This window comes from Cetorhinus maximus, unplaced genomic scaffold, assembly GCF_964194155.1.
Source record: "Cetorhinus maximus unplaced genomic scaffold, sCetMax3.hap1.1 HAP1_SCAFFOLD_599, whole genome shotgun sequence".
NCBI classification, from domain to species: domain Eukaryota; kingdom Metazoa; phylum Chordata; class Chondrichthyes; order Lamniformes; family Cetorhinidae; genus Cetorhinus; species Cetorhinus maximus.
Window position 1 is genome coordinate 16,423 of NW_027596541.1, and position 11,007 is coordinate 27,429.

Here is an 11,007-nt window from a genome sequence, read left to right on the forward strand (position 1 = left end):
AGAGATAGAGAACAAAAATCTCCCAAAACCTGGAAAGAGAGAGAGAGGGAATGTGTCAGGGAGAGATAGAGAGAACAAAACATCACCCGAAACCTGGGGAGAGAGAGAGAGGGAATGTGAGAGAGAGAGAGAGAACAAAATATCTCCCGAAACCTGGAAAGAGAGAGAGAGGGAATGTGAGAGAGAGAGAGGGAGAGCAAAACATCACCCGAAACCTGGAGAGAGAGAGAGAGGGAATGTGAGAGAGAGAGGGAGAGCAAAACATCACCCGAAACCTGGAGAGAGGGAATGTGAGAGAGAGAGAGAGAGAACAAAACATTACCCGAAACCTGGAGAGAGAGAGGGAATGTGAGAGAGAGAGAGGGAGAACAAAACATCACCCGAAAACTGGGGAGAGAGAGCGGGAATGTGAGAGGGAGAGAGAGAGAACAAAACATTACCCGAAACCTGGAGAGAGAGGGAATGTGAGGGAGAGAGAGGGAGAACAAAACATCACCCGAAACCTGGAGAGAGAGAGAGAGGGAATGTGAGAGAGAGAGAGAGAGAGAGAGAGAGTGAATGTGAGAGAGAGAGAGAGAGAGAGAGAACAAAACATCACCCGAAACCTGGAGAGTGAGAGAGAGGGAATGTGAGAGAGAGAGAGAGGGAGAGCAAAACAAGACGCGAAACCTGGAGAGAGAGAGGGAATGTGAGAGAGAGAGAAAGAGAGAGAGATCAAAACATCACCCGAAACCTGGAGAGAGAGAGAGAGGGAATGTGAGAGAGAGAGAGAGGGAATGTGAGAGAGAGAGAGAGAGAGGGAATGTGAGAGAGAGAGAGAGAGAGAAGAAAACATTACCCGAAACCTGGAGGGAGAGAGGGAATGTGAGAGAGAGAGGGAGAGAGAGAGAGAGAGAACAAAACATCAGCTGAAACCTGGAGAGAGAGAGAGGGAATGTGAGAGAGAGAGAGAGGGAATGTGAGAGGGAGAGAGATAGAGAACAAAAATCTCCCGAAACCTGGAGAGAGAGAGGGAATGTGAGAGAGAGAGAGAGAGAGAGAGGGAATGTGAGAGGGAGAGAGAGAGAGAGAGAGAGAGAGAGAGAGAGGGAATGTGAGAGAGAGAGAGAGAGAACAAAACATCACCCGAAACCTGGGGAGAGAGAGAGGGAATGTGAGAGAGAGAGAGAAAGAGAGAACAAAACATCACCCGAAATCTGGAGGGAGATTGAGAGGGAATGTGAGAGGGAGAGAGAGAGAGAGAGAGAGAGAGAGAGGGAATGTGAGAGAGAGAGAGAGAGGGAATGTGAGAGGGAGAGAGAGAGATAGAGAGAGGGAATGTGAGAGAGAGAGGGAGAGAGAGAGAGAGAACAAAATATCACCCGAAACCTGGAGGGAGAGAGGGAATGTGAGAGAGAGAGAGAGAGAGAACGAAACATCAGCTGAAACCTGGATAGAGAGAGAGGGAATGTGAGAGAGAGAGAGAGAGAGAGAGAGAGGGAATGTGAGAGAGAGAGAGAGAGAGAGAGAGAGGGAATGAGAGAGAGAGTGAGAGAGAGCAAAACATCACCCGAAACCTGGAGAGAGAGAGGGAACGTGAGACAGAGAGAGGGAGAGTAAAACATCAAACGAAACCTGGAGAGAGAGAGAGAGGGAATGTGAGAGAGAGTGAGAGAGAGCAAAACATCACCCGAAACCTGGAGAGAGAGAGGGAATGTGAGAGAGAGAGAGGGAGAGCAAAACATCACCCGAAACCTGGAGACAGGGAATGTGAGAGAGAGAGAGAGAGCAAAACATCACCTGAAACCTGGAGAGAGCAAAAGAGGGAATGTGAGAGAGAGAGAGAGAGAGAGGGAATGTGAGAGAGAGATAGAGAACAAAAATCTCCCAAAACCTGGAAAGAGAGAGAGAGGGATTGTGTCAGGGAGAGATAGAGAGAACAAAACATCACCCGAAACCTGGGGAGAGAGAGAGAGGGAATGTGAGAGAGAGAGAGAGAACAAAATATCTCCCGAAACCTGGAAAGAGAGAGAGAGGGAATGTGAGAGAGAGAGAGGGAGAGCAAAACATCACCCGAAACCTGGAGAGAGAGAGAGAGGGAATGTGAGAGAGAGAGGGAGAGCAAAACATCACCCGAAACCTGGAGAGAGGGAATGTGAGAGAGAGAGAGAGAGAGCAAAACAACACCCGAAACCTGGGGAGAGAGAGAGGGAATGTGAGAGAGAGAGAGGGAGAGAGAGAGAGAGAGTGAATGTGAGAGAGAGAGAGAGAGAGGGAATGTGAGAGAGAGTGAGAGAGAGCAAAACATCAGCTGAAACCTGGAGAGAGAGAGAGGGAATGTGAGAGAGAGAGAGAGAGCAAAACATCACCCGAAACCTGGAGAGAGAGAGAGGGAATGTGAGAGAGAGAGAGAGAGAGAGCAAAACATCACCCGAAACCTGGAGAGAGAGTGAATGTGAGAGAGAGAGAGAGAGAGAACAAAACATCACCCGAAACCTGGAGAGAGAGAGGGAATGTGAGAGAGAGAGAGATAGAGAACAAAAATCTCCCGAAACCTGGAGAGAGAGCGGCAATGTGAGAGAGAGAGAGAGAGAGAGAGAGAACAAAACATCACCTGAAACCTGGGGAGAGAGAGAGAGGGAATGTGAGAGAGAGAGAGGGAGAGCAAAACATCACCCGAAACCTGGAGAGAGAGAGGGAATGTGAGAGAAAGAGAGAGAGACAGAGAGAGGGAATGTGAGAGAGAGATGGAGAACAAAAATCTCCCGAAACCTGGAAAGAGAGAGCGGGAATGTGAGAGAGAGAGAGAGAGAGAGAACAAAACATCACCCGAAACCTGGGGAGAGAGAGAGAGAGGGAATGTGAGAGAGAGAGAGGGAGAGCAAAACATCACCCGAAACCTGGAGAGAGGGAATGTGAGAGAGAGAGAGAGAGAGCAAAACAACACCCGAAACCTGGAGAGAGAGAGAGGGAATGTGAGAGAGAGAGAGAGAGAACAAAACATCAGCTGAAACCTGGAGAGAGAGAGAGGGAATGTGAGACAGAGAGAGAGAGCAAAACATCACCCGAAACCTGGAGAGAGAGAGAGGGAATGTGAGAGAGAGAGAGAGAGAACAAAACATCACCTGAAACCTGGGGAGAGAGAGAGAGGGAATGTGAGAGAGAGAGAGGGAGAGCAAAACATCACCCGAAACCTGGAGAGAGAGAGGGAATGTGAGAGAAAGAGAGAGAGACAGAGAGAGGGAATGTGAGAGAGAGATAGAGAACAAAAATCTCCCGAAACCTGGAAAGAGAGAGCGGGAATGTGAGAGAGAGAGAGAGAGAGAGAACAAAACATCACCCGAAACCTGGGGAGAGAGAGAGAGAGGGAATGTGAGAGAGAGAGAGGGAGAGCAAAACATCACCCGAAACCTGGAGAGAGGGAATGTGAGAGAGAGAGAGAGAGAGCAAAACAACACCCGAAACCTGGAGAGAGAGAGAGGGAATGTGAGAGAGAGAGAGAGAGAACAAAACATCAGCTGAAACCTGGAGAGAGAGAGAGGGAATGTGAGACAGAGAGAGAGAGCAAAACATCACCCGAAACCTGGAGAGAGAGAGAGGGAATGTGAGAGAGAGAGAGGGAGAGAGACAGAGTGAGTGAATGTGAGAGAGAGAGAGAGAGAGTGAATGTGAGAGAGAGAGAGAGAGAGAGAGAGAGAGAACAAAACATCACCCGAAACCTGGAGAGAGAGAGAGGGAATGTGAGAGAGAGTGAGAGAGAGCAAAACATCAGCTGAAACCTGGAGAGAGAGAGAGGGAATGTGAGAGAGAGAGAGAGAGCAAAACATCACCCGAAACCTGGAGAGAGAGAGAGGGAATGTGAGAGAGAGAGAGAGAGAACAAAACATCAGCTGAAACCTGGAGAGAGAGAGAGGGAATGTGAGACAGAGAGAGAGAGCAAAACATCACCCGAAACCTGGAGAGAGAGAGAGGGAATGTGAGAGAGAGAGAGAGAGAACAAAACATCACCCGAAACCTGGAGAGAGAGAGAGGGAATGTGAGAGAGAGAGAGAGAACAAAACATCACCCGAAACCTGGAGAGAGAGAGGGAATGTGAGAGAGAGAGAGAGAGAGAGAGGGAATGTGAGAGAGAGTGAGAGAGAGCAAAACATCAGCTGAAACCTGGAGAGAGAGAGAGGGAATGTGAGAGAGAGAGAGAGAGAGCAAAACATCACCCGAAACCTGGAGAGAGAGAGAGAGAATGTGAGAGAGAGAGAGAGAGGGAATGTGAGAGAGAGAGAGAGAGAACAAAACATCACCCGAAACCTGGAGAGAGAGAGGGAGAGGGAATGTGAGAGAGAGAGAGAGAGAGAGCAAAACATCACCCGAAATCTGGAGAGAGAGAGGGGGAATGTGAGAGGGACAGAGAGAGAACAAAACATTACCCGAAACCTGGAGAGAGAGAGAGAGAAAATGAGAGAGAGAGAGAGGGAGAGAGAGTGCATGTGAGAGAGAGAGAGAGAGAGAGAGAGAGAGTGAATGTGAGAGAGAAGGGAGAGAACAAAACATCACCCGAAACCTGGAGAGAGAGAGAGGGAATGTGAGAGAGAGAGAAAGAGAGCAAAACATCAGCTGAAAACTGGAGAGAGAGAGAGGGAATGTGAGAGAGAGAGAGAGAGAGAGAGAGGGAATGTGAGAGAGGGAGAGAGAGAACAAAACATCACCCGAAACCTGGAGAGAGAGAGAGGGAATGTGAGAGAGAGAAGGAGAGCAAAACATCACCCGAAACCTGGAGAGAGAGAGAGGGAATGTGAGAGAGAGAGAGAGAGAGAGAGAGGGAATGTGAGAGAGGGAGAGAGAGAACAAAACATCAGCTGAAACCTGGAGAGAGAGAGAGGGAATGTGAGAGAGAAAGAGAGAGCAAAACATCACCCGAAACCTGGAGAGAGAGAGAGGGAATGTGAGAGAGAGAGAGAGAGAAAACAAAACATCAGCTGAAACCTGGAGAGAGAGAGAGGGAATGTGAGACAGAGAGAGAGAGCAAAACATCACCCGAAACCTGAAGAGAGAGAGAAGAAATGTGAGAGAGAGAGAGATAGAGAACAAAAATCTCCCGAAACCTGGAGAGAGAGAGGGAATGTGAGAGAGAGAGAGAGAACAAAACATCACCCGAAACCTGGAGAGAGAGAGAGGGAATGTGAGAGAGAGAGAGAGAGAGAGGGAATGTGAGAGGGAGAGAGAGAGAGAGAGAGGGAATGTGAGAGAGAGAGAGAGAGAGCAAAACATCGCCCGAAACCTGGAGAGAGAGAGGGAATGTGAGAGGGAGAGAGAGAGAACAAAACATTACCCGAAACCTGGGGAGAGAGAGAGGGAATGTGAGTGAGAGAGAGAGAGAGAACAAAACATCACCAAAAATCTGGAGGGAGAGAGAGAGGGAATGTGAGAGGGAGAGAGAGAGAGAGAGAGAGAGAGAGAGAGTTAATGTGAGAGGGAGAGAGAGAGAGAGAGAGAGAGAGGGAATGTGAGAGAGAGAGGGAGAGAGAGAGAGAGAACAAAATCTCACACGAAACCTGGAGGGAGAGAGGGAATGTGAGAGAGAGAGAGAGAGAGAGAGAGAGCGAGAGGGAATGTGAGAGAGAGAGAGAGAGAGGGGATGTGAGAGAGAGTGAGAGAGAGCAAAACATCACCCGAAACCTGGAGAGAGAGAGGGAATGTGAGAGAGAGAGAGGGAGAGCAAAACATCACCCGAAACCTGGAGACAGGGAATGTGAGAGAGAGAGAGAGAGAGCAAAACATCACCTGAAACCTGGAGAGAGCAAAAGAGGGAAAGTGAGAGAGAGAGAGAGAGAGAGAGGGAATGTGAGAGAGAGAGAGAGAGAGAGAGGGAATGTGAGAGAGAGATAGAGAACAAAACATCACCCGAAACCTGGGCAGAGAGAGAGAGGGAATGTGAGAGAGAGAGAGAGAACAAAATATCTCCCGAAACGTGGAAAGAGAGAGGGAATGTGAGAGAGAGAGAGGGAGAGCAAAACATCACCCAAAACCTGGAGAGAGGGAATGTGAGAGAGAGAGAGAGAGAGCAAAACAACACCCGAAACCTGGGGAGAGAGAGAGGGAATGTGAGAGAGAGAGAGGGAGAGAGACAGAGTGAGTGAATGTGAGAGAGAGAGAGAGAGAGTGAATGTGAGAGAGAGAGAGAGAGAGAGAGAGAGAACAAAACATCACCCGAAACCTGGAGAGAGAGAGAGGGAATGTGAGAGAGAGTGAGAGAGAGCAAAACATCAGCTGAAACCTGGAGAGAGAGAGAGGGAATGTGAGCGAGAGAGAGAGAGCAAAACATCACCCGAAACCTGGAGAGAGAGAGAGGGAATGTGAGAGAGAGAGAGAGAGAACAAAACATCAGCTGAAACCTGGAGAGAGAGAGAGGGAATGTGAGACAGAGAGAGAGAGCAAAACATCAACCAAAACCTGGAGAGAGAGAGAGGGAATGTGAGAGAGAGAGAGAGAGAACAAAACATCACCCGAAACCTGGAGAGAGAGAGAGGGAATGTGAGAGAGAGAGAGAGAACAAAACATCACCCGAAACCTGGAGAGAGAGAGGGAATGTGAGAGAGAGAGAGAGAGGGAATGTGAGAGAGAGTGAGAGAGAGCAAAACATCAGCTGAAACCTGGAGAGAGAGAGAGGGAATGTGAGAGAGAGAGAGAGAGAGCAAAACATCACCCGAAACCTGGAGAGAGAGAGAGAGAATGTGAGAGAGAGAGAGAGAGAGAGAGGGAATGTGAGAGAGAGAGAGAGAGAACAAAACATCACCCGAAACCTGGAGAGAGAGAGGGAGAGGGAATGTGAGAGAGAGAGAGAGAGAGAGCAAAACATCACCCGAAATCTGGAGAGAGAGAGAGGGAATGTGAGAGGGACAGAGAGAGAACAAAACATTACCCGAAACCTGGAGAGAGAGAGAGAGAAAATGAGAGAGAGAGAGAGGGAGAGAGAGTGCATGTGAGAGAGAGAGAGAGAGAGAGAGAGAGTGAATGTGAGAGAGAAGGGAGAGAACAAAACATCACCCGAAACCTGGAGAGAGAGAGGGAATGTGAAAGAGAGAGAGAGAGAGAACAAAACATCACCCGAAACCTGGAGAGAGAGAGGGAACGTGAGAGAGAGAGAGGGAGAGTAAAACATCACCCGAAACCTGGAGAGAGAGAGAGAGGGAGTGTGAGAGAGAGTGAGAGAGAGCAAAACATCACCCGAAACCTGGAGAGAGAGGGGGAATGTGAGAGAGAGAGAGGGAGAGCAAAACATCACCCGAAACCTGGAGACAGGGAATGTGAGAGAGAGAGAGAGAGAGCAAAACATCACCTGAAACCTGGAGAGAGCGAAAGAGGGAATGTGAGAGAGAGAGAGAGAGAGGGAATGTGAGAGAGAGATAGAGAACAAAAATCTCCCAAAACCTGGAAAGAGAGAGAGAGGGAATGTGTCAGGGAGAGATAGAGAGAACAAAACATCACCCGAAACCTGGGGAGAGAGAGAGAGGGAATGTGAGAGAGAGAGAGAGAACAAAATATCTCCCGAAACCTGGAAAGAGAGAGAGAGGGAATGTGAGAGAGAGAGAGGGAGAGCAAAACATCACCCGAAACCTGGAGAGAGAGAGAGAGGGAATGTGAGAGAGAGAGGGAGAGCAAAACATCACCCGAAACCTGGAGAGAGGGAATGTGAGAGAGAGAGAGAGAGCAAAACATCAGCTGAAACCTGGAGAGAGAGAGAGGGAATGTGAGAGAGAGAGAGAGAGCAAAACATCACCCGAAACCTGGAGAGAGAGAGAGGGAATGTGAGAGAGAGAGAGAGAGAACAAAACATCAGCTGAAACCTGGAGAGAGAGAGAGGGAATGTGAGAGAGAGAGAGGGAGAGCAAAACATCACCCGAAACCTGGAGAGAGAGAGAGAGGGAATGTGAGAGAGAGAGGGAGAGCAAAACATCACCCGAAACCTGGAGAGAGGGAATGTGAGAGAGAGAGAGAGAGAACAAAACATTACCCGAAACCTGGAGAGAGAGAGGGAATGTGAGAGAGAGAGAGGGAGAACAAAACATCACCCGAAAACTGGGGAGAGAGAGCGGGAATGTGAGAGGGAGAGAGAGAGAACAAAACATTACCCGAAACCTGGAGAGAGAGAGGGAATGTGAGGGAGAGAGAGGGAGAACAAAACATCACCCGAAACCTGGAGAGAGAGAGAGCGGGAATGTGAGAGAGAGAGAGAGAGAGAGAGAGTGAATGTGAGAGAGAGAGAGAGAGAGAGAGAGAACAAAACATCACCCGAAACCTGGAGAGTGAGAGAGAGGGAATGTGAGAGAGAGAGAGAGGGAGAGCAAAACAAGACGCGAAACCTGGAGAGAGAGAGGGAATGTGAGAGAGAGAGAAAGAGAGAGAGATCAAAACATCACCCGAAACCTGGAGAGAGAGAGAGAGGGAATGTGAGAGAGAGAGAGAGGGAATGTGAGAGAGAGAGAGAGAGAGGGAATGTGAGAGAGAGAGAGAGAGAGAAGAAAACATTACCCGAAACCTGGAGGGAGAGAGGGAATGTGAGAGAGAGAGGGAGAGAGAGAGAGAGAGAACAAAACATCAGCTGAAACCTGGAGAGAGAGAGAGGGAATGTGAGAGAGAGAGAGAGGGAATGTGAGAGGGAGAGAGATAGAGAACAAAAATCTCCCGAAACCTGGAGAGAGAGAGGGAATGTGAGAGAGAGAGAGAGAGAGAGAGGGAATGTGAGAGGGAGAGAGAGAGAGAGAGAGAGAGAGAGAGAGGGAATGTGAGAGAGAGAGAGAGAGAACAAAACATCACCCGAAACCTGGGGAGAGAGAGAGGGAATGTGAGAGAGAGAGAGAAAGAGAGAACAAAACATCACCCGAAATCTGGAGGGAGATTGAGAGGGAATGTGAGAGGGAGAGAGAGAGAGAGAGAGAGAGAGAGGGAATGTGAGAGAGAGAGAGAGAGGGAATGTGAGAGGGAGAGAGAGAGATAGAGAGAGGGAATGTGAGAGAGAGAGGGAGAGAGAGAGAGAGAACAAAATATCACCCGAAACCTGGAGGGAGAGAGGGAATGTGAGAGAGAGAGAGAGAGAGAGAGAGAACGAAACATCAGCTGAAACCTGGAGAGAGAGAGAGGGAATGTGAGAGAGAGAGAGAGAGAGAGAGAGAGAGGGAATGTGAGAGAGAGAGAGAGAGAGAGAGAGAGGGAATGAGAGAGAGAGTGAGAGAGAGCAAAACATCACCCGAAACCTGGAGAGAGAGAGGGAACGTGAGAGAGAGAGAGGGAGAGTAAAACATCAAACGAAACCTGGGGAGAGAGAGAGGGAATGTGAGAGAGAGAGAGGGAGAGAGACAGAGTGAGTGAATGTGAGAGAGAGAGAGAGAGAGTGAATGTGAGAGAGAGAGAGAGAGAGAGAGAGAGAACAAAACATCACCCGAAACCTGGAGAGAGAGAGAGGGAATGTGAGAGAGAGTGAGAGAGAGCAAAACATCAGCTGAAACCTGGAGAGAGAGAGAGGGAATGTGAGAGAGAGAGAGAGAGCAAAACATCACCCGAAACCTGAAGAGAGAGAGAGGGAATGTGAGAGAGAGAGAGAGAGAACAAAACATCAGCTGAAACCTGGAGAGAGAGAGAGGGAATGTGAGACAGAGAGAGAGAGCAAAACATCACCCAAAACCTGGAGAGAGAGAGAGGGAATGTGAGAGAGAGAGAGAGAGAACAAAACATCACCCGAAACCTGGAGAGAGAGAGAGGGAATGTGAGAGAGAGAGAGAGAACAAAACATCACCCGAAACCTGGAGAGAGAGAGGGAATGTGAGAGAGAGAGAGAGAGAGAGAGGGAATGTGAGAGAGAGTGAGAGAGAGCAAAACATCAGCTGAAACCTGGAGAGAGAGAGAGGGAATGTGAGAGAGAGAGAGAGAGAGCAAAACATCACCCGAAACCTGGAGAGAGAGAGAGAGAATGTGAGAGAGAGAGAGAGAGAGAGAGGGAATGTGAGAGAGAGAGAGAGAGAACAAAACATCACCCGAAACCTGGAGAGAGAGAGGGAGAGGGAATGTGAGAGAGAGAGAGAGAGAGAGCAAAACATCACCCGAAATCTGGAGAGAGAGAGAGGGAATGTGAGAGGGACAGAGAGAGAACAAAACATTACCCGAAACCTGGAGAGAGAGAGAGAGAAAATGAGAGAGAGAGAGAGGGAGAGAGAGTGCATGTGAGAGAGAGAGAGAGAGAGAGAGAGAGAGTGAATGTGAGAGAGAAGGGAGAGAACAAAACATCACCCGAAACCTGGAGAGAGAGAGGGAATGTGAAAGAGAGAGAGAGAGAGAACAAAACATCACCCGAAACCTGGAGAGAGAGAGGGAACGTGAGAGAGAGAGAGGGAGAGTAAAACATCACCCGAAACCTGGAGAGAGAGAGAGAGGGAGTGTGAGAGAGAGTGAGAGAGAGCAAAACATCACCCGAAACCTGGAGAGAGAGGGGGAATGTGAGAGAGAGAGAGGGAGAGCAAAACATCACCCGAAACCTGGAGACAGGGAATGTGAGAGAGAGAGAGAGAGAGCAAAACATCACCTGAAACCTGGAGAGAGCGAAAGAGGGAATGTGAGAGAGAGAGAGAGAGAGGGAATGTGAGAGAGAGATAGAGAACAAAAATCTCCCAAAACCTGGAAAGAGAGAGAGAGGGAATGTGTCAGGGAGAGATAGAGAGAACAAAACATCACCCGAAACCTGGGGAGAGAGAGAGAGGGAATGTGAGAGAGAGAGAGAGAACAAAATATCTCCCGAAACCTGGAAAGAGAGAGAGAGGGAATGTGAGAGAGAGAGAGGGAGAGCAAAACATCACCCGAAACCTGGAGAGAGAGAGAGAGGGAATGTGAGAGAGAGAGGGAGAGCAAAACATCACCCGAAACCTGGAGAGAGGGAATGTGAGAGAGAGAGAGAGAGCAAAACATCAGCTGAAAACTGGAGAGAGAGAGAGGGAATGTGAGAGAGAGAGAGAGAGAGAGAGAGGGAATGTGAGAGAGGGAGAG